The sequence below is a fragment of the Anthonomus grandis genome, chromosome 7 (genome assembly GCF_022605725.1).
Source record: "Anthonomus grandis grandis chromosome 7, icAntGran1.3, whole genome shotgun sequence".
NCBI classification, from domain to species: Eukaryota; Metazoa; Arthropoda; class Insecta; order Coleoptera; family Curculionidae; genus Anthonomus; species Anthonomus grandis.
In genome coordinates this window covers 12,865,565-12,878,038 of record NC_065552.1, presented here as the reverse complement: position 1 = coordinate 12,878,038, position 12,474 = coordinate 12,865,565, and the positions used below count along the sequence as shown (strand labels likewise).

General features: G+C 28.5%; 1 protein-coding gene across 3 annotated transcripts in view; it reads right to left on the bottom strand.

Moving 5' to 3' along the window:
* Positions 1-12,474, bottom strand: part of LOC126738315 (LIM domain only protein 3-like) — a 175,198-nt gene that overhangs the window by 141,081 nt on the left and 21,643 nt on the right. The window contains exon 1 of one of the 3 annotated variants that reach the window (XM_050443583.1): positions 8,368-8,649. The exons of 1 other annotated variant lie outside the window; for it this stretch is intronic. The gene's annotated coding sequence lies outside the window, so the exon portion shown is untranslated. Of the gene's footprint in view, positions 1-8,367; positions 8,650-12,474 lie in introns of those variants that run through there. One more of the 3 variants, XM_050443582.1, reaches the window with a different exon arrangement.

The following is a 12,474-nucleotide window of genomic DNA, read 5'->3' as shown; positions in this document are numbered from 1 at the left end:
TGGTAGTCATAATTTCTACAGTTTTTAAAAATATCAAGCTAATGAGCTTGTAAATGTTAATAAAATGCATTTTTAATAACTTTAAATACAATTTTCCTAGATGACTTAAGATCACTGGGACACATTTTCATACACCCTCATTGTTAAATATATAAAATTACAATTGAAGAATGAAAAAAAAAACAGAAAGCATATTTACTTTAAATAAACCGAAGCAAGAAAGAACTTCTTAATCAAGAAGTTCCTTCTCTCCGTAATTTAAAAACTCCCCAATTGATCCAATTTGAGTAAGCTCCTTAAGCTAATTAGTATTGGTTTACAACAAGGCAACTTTTAAGCGGATAATGAGCTAATGTTATGGCCGTCTTCAGCGTATTTTCATCGCCGTAAAAGAAAAAAACTAGAATTATTTTCTAGGCAGGAATAAACTACTTAATTAGTATCGTTAGTAACCATAACGGAAAATGGGAGAGTAGAAAATCTGCTACTGAATAATTAGGCTCCGACAGGAAAAAAGTTTTGCACCCAATTACGTGATTCGTTGCTGCAGAACTGTACTGGGTGGGCCACTTAATTTTAATAAAAGATTATGTAATCCTGTAAGGTATATCTTCAAGAGAAGAAAATTGAACCTATGCCTATATTGGATGCCAACATAATAGTCTTATATACATAATGAAACTTAAATAAATAACCGTACGTCTAATAAATTAAATTTCTTCCAACCTTGTGGGCTCAATTAGCGAAATGAAAATTTCGATTATGAATACCACACATCGCTGCTCCGCGACGGTACATAATTACTTTTTTAATAAATTATACACACCCTGAAACATACAACTTCACTTATGGCAGGCAGGCAGCAAGCCGAGCCAGCAGCTAACGTATTTCTGCTAAAGTAACAAGCCATTTTAATTAAATTTTACCCCCATTCGGTTTAGTATAGTTGGCGCGACGGCGTTTATGAATATTCCCATTATAATTAAGCAAGACACGCGTCAACCAGCTCAAGGCGGCAACTATTCTATAAATTTTGCCTATATTTTAGAGGAACTTAAGTAGTGAAGTAAAAGTGACCAATTAACATCGAATAAATTGACAAATAAAAAAATGTTTATTATATTTAGATGCTACCAATTGTCTTGGTAGCATCTAAGAATTTCTTAATTTCTTTCTCCTGGCGCCTATCTTTACATTTATTTCTAAATTTTGCCTTTTTCATTTTCAGTCTAAGAAAAATCTGTGAAATGATGAAAAATCTTTGAATCTAAGAAAAAATAGAACCCAAAGCTATAAATTCATATTGTTTTTGATTACCAATTCTGCTGATATTTTATGAATTTAGTACAATGATAAAATCCTAGCTCCTTATTCCCTCTACTCAAAGTCTCAAAGTTCCTTTAATTTTATAAGGTCTATTCCGTGATATACATATAACTTTTTCTTTGATATTAACTAAAGAGTTATACTCTGTATTACTCTGTCATTAATTATGCATTTTTTCTCCAAATATTTTTCTGATTAAAGTTTGTGGACTTTAATCTCTTGTTACTAACTTCAGTAACAAGAGATTAAATGAACTAAAAATAATTAACTCATCTGGATTAACTGCGCGTCAATGCATAAAAACAAGCGACTCTCAATTGAAATTGACACTACATGTACTTTTTAAAATACACGCTTAATTATTTTTATTAGAAATGCGAGGTAGTATAATTAAGCTATGATACAGTTAATGTTAAAATACCAGTTATCTTGTATGAGTAACTTCCGTTATTAAAAATTTTAATACTAAAAATATAATCTATTTAAATTTAATTATACAGAGGTCTGAAATCTGATATTATAGAATACAATCTGCCAAGAAATATATATACAGCAATTTTCCTGACTGAAAACCGAGATTTCATTAGCATAATAACTCCAATTTACTATTAAATTAAAATTTTTTGATGAGGTAATTATTATCCATGGTATGATAACAAAAAGGCTGTATAATTCAATGAAGATTTAAATTATATAAATTATATAATTATAAATTATACCTGCATAAACAGGAAGCTTGTGTTAAACTAACTTTTTTCTTTAAAGGATATATATTTACAATATATCTTACTTTCAGAAATATTAAAATAATAATTCTAACTGTAATTAATAGAGGTTGTCATAAAATAAAAGTTTATATCTAGTTTTATTCACAAGCTTCTTAAAACTCTTTATGTCTCCCAAATCTTAAATTCCAAATTTTTGTCCCGCACAGCAGCTTCTGGTAGAAATATTAGATATAAACATCGTTTCACTATACCAAATAACTGAAATATTCAAAAATCTCTTATGTAGTACAATTGCATCAACATATTTAACTCTATACCGAGCAACTTAAAAAGTATTTAATATAAATAAATTAAAATTCAAAATATTATATATATAATTACTATATACATTATATATAGTAATTATATATAGTAAATATAAGATATGTAATTATCAATTTCTGTAATATTTGGAGGATTAATAACAGTGGTTTATTACAATTATTATATTTAAAAAAAAGCTGTTTCAAAAATGTGTTTTTTTGGAGTATAATAGGTGAATTTGACAATTTTATCCTTTTAAAACATATTACATAAAATACTATAAGATTCTAACAACTGCTAATAAAAATGTTACTCCAACCAAATTATTCTTTAATTAGACCATAGTACAATGAGTGATTAAAGGGACGACCAGCAAGTCATGCGTTAAATTAACTAAGGGCAGCGTTAAATCTAATAATAGGGCATGATTTGAGGAAACCCTTATTGCTTTTATCCCTTTTTTAATTAAAAAATAAAAGGAACAGAAAATTGGAAGAAAGTATACAAGGCTTTTCCTCTGGGGAGACTTGACAAGGTTTTTTTATTATTTTCTATTTCTGCTACTTAGTAGCTTAAAATAATTATAAACAGAAGTGAGTTATTACATTATTATAGCACTAGAGAATCACTGTTCTGTACGCTTTGATCAGATTTCCTTTAATGCATGAATAAGGTTTTTATTTTGCTTCATGTACCTTTCAAATAACGTTTAATTAATTGGCAACAGTTCTTGCAAGATCTATAGAACTCTAATTGGCGTTCTCTATCCTTGATCTCTAATTAATCTTTAAATAGTAGCAGTTAAAGAAAACATATAGGTCAATCAAAAGGCATATAATAAAAATATAGTAAAATTAATTTCAAAGACTTCCAAAAAGCAATTTAATGATTAATATATTGCAAGCAATATTGAATAAGAAGATAAGAGGATTCTTCGAATAAGTTTAAAAAGAAATAAAATCAAATCAAATACTGGTATGGCATAAGCAGTACGTACATAATAGCAATACTCTTTATTCACGAAAGGACGAAAACCTTAATGCAGTGGAAACCAAAAAAAAAGGATCATCTAAAACGTAATCTGAGGCGATATAAGAACTAATCAAAACAAGAACCTTTTGTTATTTTTGCAACTTGTGTTTCAATCGTTTGCTTAGGATTTCCTTTAGACTCTATTAGCATGTCTGAGATATTCCTTTTAAGGTACATTCTACCTTCTTAAGAAAAATTAGATGTCGTTAGATGCCGATGTCTTCGATAAAATTCTTGTTAAAATATAGAAGAAATTGTTATCTTTTTTAGTGGTGATCTTCGTAAAATTTCGATACTAGTTTCACTGATTTTTGTTATTAGGCTTAGGTCGAAGTTACTCTAGTTATTATGTGTATGATATACATTTTACGGGAACAAAGGCTATAACAGAGACTGATCCGCCCTATTCTGAGATCTGACTAGCTATATCCTCTCACTATATCCTCTGATTTAGCTATATCTTACATATAGCTTTTTTAAAAAGGTTAATACTGACGACAACTGAGACTAATAACAAAGGAGCTTTTTTGCTTTATTTCATCTACGGAATACGACCTTATAATGAAATACCCTTTAATATACCAATAGATAACGTCATGGTTGAATATGTAATTATGTATAAGCAGTATTATGTTTTCGATTGCTAGCAAAGTCCCTTCAATATTTGGCATTAGAGTTATCTTGCATATTTACTTATTGTGGTCCTCCAGATATCCCAAGTTGCATTTCAGTTCATAAATTTTTCAAGCCTAAATCGGTTTGGTCAGAATTTATAGAACCTGATAACAGGACCATATAACATTCAAAAATAATAAACTTGTTTGTAATATTTGTTTTTCCAAATAAAGTATTTAATATAAGATTTAAATGTTCGTTTGAGCCCAAATACTATGACCACCACGTAATTCGATTTCGCATTTAAAGCCCAAATAGTCTAATTGATTAACCTAAGTGTTTGTTAAATTAAATGATCCCAACCCAAACACCATTCAAATTACCCATTTAGATATCAAATCAAGAAATTAAACGTTAAATTGGCTATTGAAGAATAAAACCGTTTGATGTTACTCCGGCAAAACGTGGGGCGCAGCGCGAATAAACAAGAAATCGATTTAAGGCTTTTTCATTCAATCGGCCTCTCTTCTTTTAAGGAAATAAAGAGCCGACGAAGTCAAGCGGCAAATTAAGGCCGAGCCCAAAATACACTGGTAAAGTTCACCAAGTAAATTTCAAAATTATTTCGTGGCTCAGTTGATAGCTTTAATAATTGAATACTTTTTTCACACGAGCTAACTAAAAATAATCTATCATTGAAAATGTTAAAGGAACAACTGTCATTGGAATAAGAGTTTCATAATTGGAAGCTGAAACTTTGTGTAAGCTTGAATGTGGCGCAGTGATATAAAGTCTTGTAACTTCAGATTCGCTAATTAGTATCGGTTTACAAGTTAGTTTCACGGTAAAACGTAATGAACAAAATTCCAGACTATACTAAGTAGAGCTGTTCAATGTATATCGATGTATGTAAGTATTGCTATCCGTTTTATACAATAAATATAAATGATAGAATAAGGACGTATTTGTAATACTGAAAAGGTATGAATAAGAAGTGCTTTTTTAAAAGTTCCGTTCACCGTTATTGTTTTTGTCCTAGGGCCAGGGAAGAATGGCAAATTAATAGTCGTCAGGTTAAAGGCCAGATTCATAGTTTAAAAGCACACCGTATACGAAAACATATTACTATAAATGTTTGTATTTAAATTCAAATTTAAAGGACATTTGGTTGGATCAATAGAACCAAATTTAATTAAAAATATAATAATTGGTATTTGGAAAATACCATTAGAAAGTACAGAAAGCGCACCAAATATGAAAGGCTTATTGGAAATTCGGATCGACATAGTTATCCAGATACAAAAAAAAATATTCAAAAATTAAAATACTGCCAGACTATATTCATGTATACAGGGTCTTGCAAGTGACTATTGCGATTTCGTAAATTTTTGCTTTTTATCTTTCATAGTTAATGGTTACCAAATTTCCAACCATTTATAACCCCTGTATATTATTTGAAATCTATTAACTTACTGAATAAGAGTATATTTTTAATAATTAAAAAAAGGTAAAAGTATTATTCCATAAATGCAACGGATCGACATAATGTCGTTCCGTCAACATCTCTATTTCTGCGTATTTGCAGTAATGCCAGTTAGTCAGCAAGGCTCTAGTAAGAAAAACGTTAATTATTTTTCAAGACTCGAATAAACTACTTAATTATTGTCATTTACGAGAAAAGGAGACAGAGATGTTTTCGTAGTTTAATTAAAGATTTAATAGGGAAAAGAGTTTACCTTTTATTACTTTTATTATCTTAGCTGAAGAAGGCTAATTATATCCTATGGCAGAAAAATAGATTCTCGGTATGATTAAACAGTTTATGGAGTTAAAAAAAACAGACGGTTACAGCTGAAGTTATGCAGATGACTCGATAAGAGAGGCTCTTTATATAAAAAAATAATGCAAAATATACTAAAAAATAATGATAAATATTAGACTTTTTTATGCAAGTGCAGTTGGTCAGTTATTTTGCATCTTGTTTAAGTTGAAGAAAAGCTTTAGATCTTGATGATAAATTCACCTGGTAAGTTTAAATAACATAAATGTCTACAACAAATCAGCGTGCACTAGGCAGGTATACCTAGTCATAAACATAATAAAATTATATTATACCAACTTAACAGAAGATAATAACAAAAAAATGGGTGAAATATATATTATAACCTGTTGGTTTGGATTGCATTGGAAGAGTTTCTTTTTTGTTTCAACTAATATGATATTGTAATCGACCGAATTTCCTAAATGTTTTAGACCTTAGCAACTAATTATTAGTATCTTTGATATTTATCATCTTTACAGTAGACATGTTCGCATTCGCAAAACTTAGGACACAAAATCGGTACGCAGATTCTTAAGCGTTTTCTGAGATACTAATTGGTTTACTATAAAGTATCTATATGTCTTTGATATATGTGCTATCATTTTAAAACAAACCACAATATGCAACTTCTTGCATATTTTTTTTTGACAAAGTAATATAGAAAATTGTTTGCTGTTTAAAATGGTGTGTTAAGTTTAAGTTAATAAAATGTCTTTTATAACTACACATTTTTGCTTACTATTTGCTTATACGTCAACCGATTCAATTTTTTTAAATAGACATTCTAATGTCTATTTAAAAAAATGATGATGTACTACACAATGGGGGTTCCATTTGACATATTAAAGTGAGATTAGCTGAAGGTGCGGAGGTGATTGACAGAACTTGTTTATTTTATTATTTACTTATATATTATTTATTTATTTAAAAACCTGCATATAAAGTATGTAAAAAAAATGTTAAGTTGGTAAAATTGTTCAGGTTTCTATAGGAATTTTACTTTTTATAATTTATTTGTTTTTGCATTTAATTATATTTGTATTAAAAATTAATCTTTTATAATCCTATCAGCAAAATCCTATATAATTTTTTTATTGGATTTCTTTATTTATTATCCATTAGCTACGGATCATTCCATATATGTGATTCGAAAAAAACATAATTAAAATATGCTATTTTTTTAATATTAAATATTATAAAAAATTTATTGTGTGACTCATTGAATTTTAAATGTCGATGAGTTAAATTTTCGATATTGCTGCAGCTATAACTAAGAACAGTAGTCATAAAAATGACATAACAGATCTATTGAGCTTTAGACCCATTTAAATGTTGAATAAATATATATTAAAACAATATATGTATAGAATTAATTAAATTAAGTTTTTTTAAATATTTAATATAAATAATTTATTGTGTAACTCATTGAGTTTTAAATGTATATGAATGAAACTTTTCACATAACGCGAGCCATGAGCGATAAAATTGCGATCTATTCAATGTAATAAATAGCATGGTTTATTTAAAAGATAAATTTTATTAAAAAAAGTAAAGTTGATAATATAAAAAATTTATCAACATAATAAAACTTAGGGACACAAAAATTGTTGTCAGGAACTTAAGAATCGCAAGATACTACTTGTTGATTCTTGTACAGTTTTTTTTTAAATAATTAAAAAAAAAATATTTAATTAATTTTTAAGAATAAAAAATAATTTCACATTTTAAATAGTGCCATTGTTTAAATATTATATAAATATAAACAGTGAATTTAAAAATTATAAAGTATCTTTTAGAAATTTAAATTTTCGAATAGGAAAAAAATACATTGAAACTTTGATGTTAAAAAGAGTTCAAGTCCAAAATTCTTTAAAACACTTTTTCTATAATTCTAAAGATAGTAATATATTTGAAAAACTTAAAAGAAAACTGGGAATTTATCATTTAAAAATTAATAACTATTATTCTAATATCTTACAAATAATAAACTTCACAATATTGATATTCAAACTTCGCCCACTTCTTTAATATTTAAATTTCAAAAAATCTTTAAATGTTTTGAAATCTTAAAAAAAAATATATAGTTTATGTCTGTTAATCTTTTAGTGAATCGACTTGCTATTAGACCCACCAATCAAATTGAAGAAAACATGGCGCGAAAATGTTAAAATTAGTACTATTATTATAACTAGCAAATATTACCTGTACAAATTAAGGAATCTAAATAAATCTTAATTTACTTTTTTAATCAGGAAATTATCTTTTATATACATGTATAAAGAGAGTTAATTAAGTCTTTCACTTACCCTGTTTTTATTGTTTATAATTGAATTTAGTTATTTAAGAACATCATAGTTAGAATTAACAAATTTGTTTTTGTTTACGCTGTAAACAAATAAAAACTAATTTCTGAAATACTAAGAAAATCACGTAACAATATATTTCTTATTAGTGTTTTGTAATTTTAGTTATACGCTATGTAAAATTCTGAAATTTAACGAACGTTTGGCAAATTAAATAATTTCTAAGCTCATAACTTACCGCTTTAATTTTAAGGCTGTTCGTCTTAAGTCGGTCACAACGCAATATGATGAATTAAACAAGAAATTTTGCGCGAAACTAATCAACCAGCGAAAAGTCCAAACACATCAAGTCAAACGCACCACAACAATCAAGAAATACAACTTATCCCAAATATACTAAACGCTCGTCTAAAACAGCGCGATAATTTCCAGTAGCAGAGCTTTTCGCGTACAACTGACAACGGAGAACCTTCACAGCGGACAGCCGCTCACAGAATGCGCTCTTCGGCGCTCGCTAGTGCCAACAACGTTTCGCGAGGTTGAGCTTTTCCGAATTCGGGAGCGCAGGGTGTCTAAATGCCTCTCAAAAGAGGGAGAGGGAGGCGAATGTGGGATGGCCATTCGAAGGGGGTAATAGAGGAGAGCCGCTCACTCCATGTCAAACGACTAATAAGCGAGAGAAACGGTTTTGATTGACAACGGCCGATCCATCTAATTGGAATAGCTTTGTATTTTCCATGATTTCTGACAGCTCGAGTGCTTTTTCCCTCTCTGGTGGTATTAATGCTAAATGGGTGTTTTGTGCGATTTTAGGTATTCAGGACATCAATTGGTACTCATTAAATATGCGAGTTTAGGTGCAAGAGTTATTTGACTACATTTGGTATGATCAAGATCAAATATAGCCAACCATTGAAATCAATTAGTTAAATTTAATTAGAAGATCTCAAGTAGCACACAAAGTTTACTATCAAGCAAAATTAGTTTATATTAGAAGTAATTTCATTTTCATTTCATTTTATTTATAATCCAAAAATTTCGTTACATAAATTCTTATTAAAGTACAAAATAAGCACCTAAGTAAAGTTAATACTTGTGTATGCCTATATAAAAATATACTATTAAAGAAATTTGTTTATCTTTACTATGTTTGGATTTCAGCTCTTTCTTAAAGTTCTTTAAATGAATAATTTTAGAAGATTCTGTGGCAAAGTAAAATTGTTATGCATATTACTCCTGGTACCTTGGGAATGCGTGATTTGTTTTTTTTATATCAGTACTATGTACAAAAGAACATACTTTTTCTATATAAAGATGATTTATATCGCTAATATTAGAGTTGTACGGTAGTTCAATTGAGTAAAGTCTATTTTTCTTATAAATTACTTTAAGAATGCAATTTTGGACAACTTTTAACGGTTAAAGAGTAGACTTCTAAGTACCACCCCATACTATTATGCAATAAGAAAGGAGAGACTCCACTAAAGTTTGCTTGTTTATAAATACTATTTATAAACAAGCAAACACAATTTGTTGCCCAGTATTTCTCGAAGAACGTAAAATTTTTGTATCAGGTTTCGGAATTTACCACAAAGATAATAAATATGATCACTCTATTTTAAGTATTGGTCAATTATAATTCCAAGATATTTTGTTTTGTTTGTTTCTGTGATTACTTCGTTTTTTGTAGTGTTAACAGTGATACTAGTAAAAAGTGGTCTGCTCTTATTACATAAGAAAAAAGCTATATAATTTGTTTTTCCCATGTTAATCGTGAGTTTCTGGGTACATAACCAATCTCTTACCTGCCCAAAACCCGCGCGCAAAGTATTTTTTACTTCTTCCCATGTATTGCCTTTAAATATTAACGTCATGTCACCTGCAAAGCTGACTATTTGACCAGACATTTTCAGTTTAAGCAAAAAGTTTATGTATACAATATAACAAATAGAATTGGTCCCAGTATTGTAGCTTGTGGCACACCTATGTTTATTATCTCTGGATCGCTGAGGGTACCATTTAGTTTGACGAATTGTTCTATCTCTTCAAAGTAACTTTGGAGTACCTTTTCTGCTAGACCTCTAACCCCATAATGCTCTAACATATCTAAAAGTATATTGTGAGAAACAGTATCAAAGGCCTTACCAAGATCAATAAAAACCGCTATGCATTTTTTACCGTTGTTTAGGTTTTTAGGGACTTCTGATGTTACTTTATATATAGCATGTGCTGTACTGATACCACTACTTTTTAATGTCGAAATATGATTAATTATTTCATCTGTGTTTACCGGTGTTAAATATATTGAATTATTCGATGGTTCTAGGATGTCGGTAATAACAATGTCTTTCTTCGGTGGCTTTATTTATTTTTCATTTTATTTCCAATATTTATTAAGAAATTATTGCAATAGTTGGCTATGTCATTATTTGATGTAATTTTCTTACCATTGGCGTTCACTATGCTTGCTTCCATCTTCCTGTCTGTTTTTGTGTTTGTCGCATCCTTTATGATTTGATAGATTTTTTAAATATTTTTACTATCTTGCAAAATTTGGTTCCTATAATATTCAAATTTGGTTTTTTTATTAGATCGTTCACGTAATTTCTAAAATGTTATATTATGTTATTGTCTAAAATTAAGGAATTTGTCACAAACTATTATTTGATGCGTATTTTTTGTGTGTTTTGAATTTGCCTCACTTGCGAGTCAATTTGTAGCATGATCGGAAAGTGATCTGTTATGTATGTATTTAGGATAAATGACTTAGCCGATAGGTTACTCTTAAATTTTGCAAAAAAATGGTCAATGCAAGTTTCGGTCTCATTTGTCACCCTAATTGGAATACCAATAAATTGTTATAACCCAAAAGGATTTATTGATGTACCTATATACGATTGCTTTTTTCCTATCGTTTATAATTAATAAATTTAAGTCAATATCCTCAGTAAAAATTTCACAATATTCCCTTGCATTTATTGATAAGAAGTTTTCTAAATCACCAATAAAAGAATTTATTGGAATTAGGGGCAGTTTATAAACCGCAGTGAGACCAAAAGTAATACGGTCAATGGAAAAAACAAATCGGCTGAGAGTCGCTCCAGAAAGTGGCAATTTATGTGTTAAAAAAGTAATCTCAATATTAGATCTTATGTATACTACAACACCATAGTTTATATTATAATTACCTTCATTGTAAAATAGGTTGTAACTAGGAATATGATAGCAATTGGTATTTTCAATATTAAAAGTCTCTGTAAAAACCAAAATATCACAATAATATGAAAGGTCAAAATTTTCTATAAATAAAAGGATTTCATCAAAAATATGTTTTAAACTTCTTATGTTGAGTTGTAAAATATTTAATAGTTTTAATATTTAATGGTTTTAATTAGTTCTTATATTTAATGATTTTTATTATTTAAGGCAATAAATAATAAAAATTATATTTTTAAAAAATGTATGCAACAATCAAATAATGAGCAGCTAAAATAATTTAAAGAGCAATGTGTAATTAGGTTAATCAAACATTGTGAATTGGCTTCAAATAGACAAACTGTATTTAAATATAAAACAAAATACTCAACATTTACATCTTATGCAAGCCATTTGCCGAAAATGGGACCACTTAAGTTAGACACAGACATTTTAGTACCAGAAGCAGAAGTAATGAAATATGGGCGTAACAATAGACAGACACTTAAAATGGGATATACACGCATTTGAAGAGACAAATAAAATAAGAAGTTTATTATTTTAATTTAAACTATTTAAAGAATTTTTAGATTTAGAACACTTGAAAACATTATATTTTGCTTTAGTACAATCACACTTAACCTATGGACTTAGCGGATAGGGTGGAATAAGAAACTGTCATATGCGTTCTCTTGAAGTTGTCCAAAAATGGATAACAAAAATTATATATGATAAAAATAAACTGTTTCCTTCCAATCAACTTTTTGCTAATACTTTCATATTTGATTTGCGGCAATTATATGTGCAGAAATTGCTAATGAACCTACATAAAGGAGACATCTCTATTGAAAATTTAGTTCATTCTTATGCAACTCGAGCTCAGAATCAGAATGCATTAGTACCCCGAAGTAAAAAAACTATTGGTCAGTGATACAGTAAGCATTACATTTCACAAATCTTCAACTTTGTTCTCCAAAAATATTAATTTATCAAATAATTTAATAAATAATACAGAGGATAACTAAACTAAGAAATTGCAGATCTCGGAAATTGAATTATTACAAAAAAAAAAAAAAAACACTGAACAAGACATATACAAATATGACCCAAATCCTAAAAAAAAAACATTTAATACTGAACTCGTCAAAAT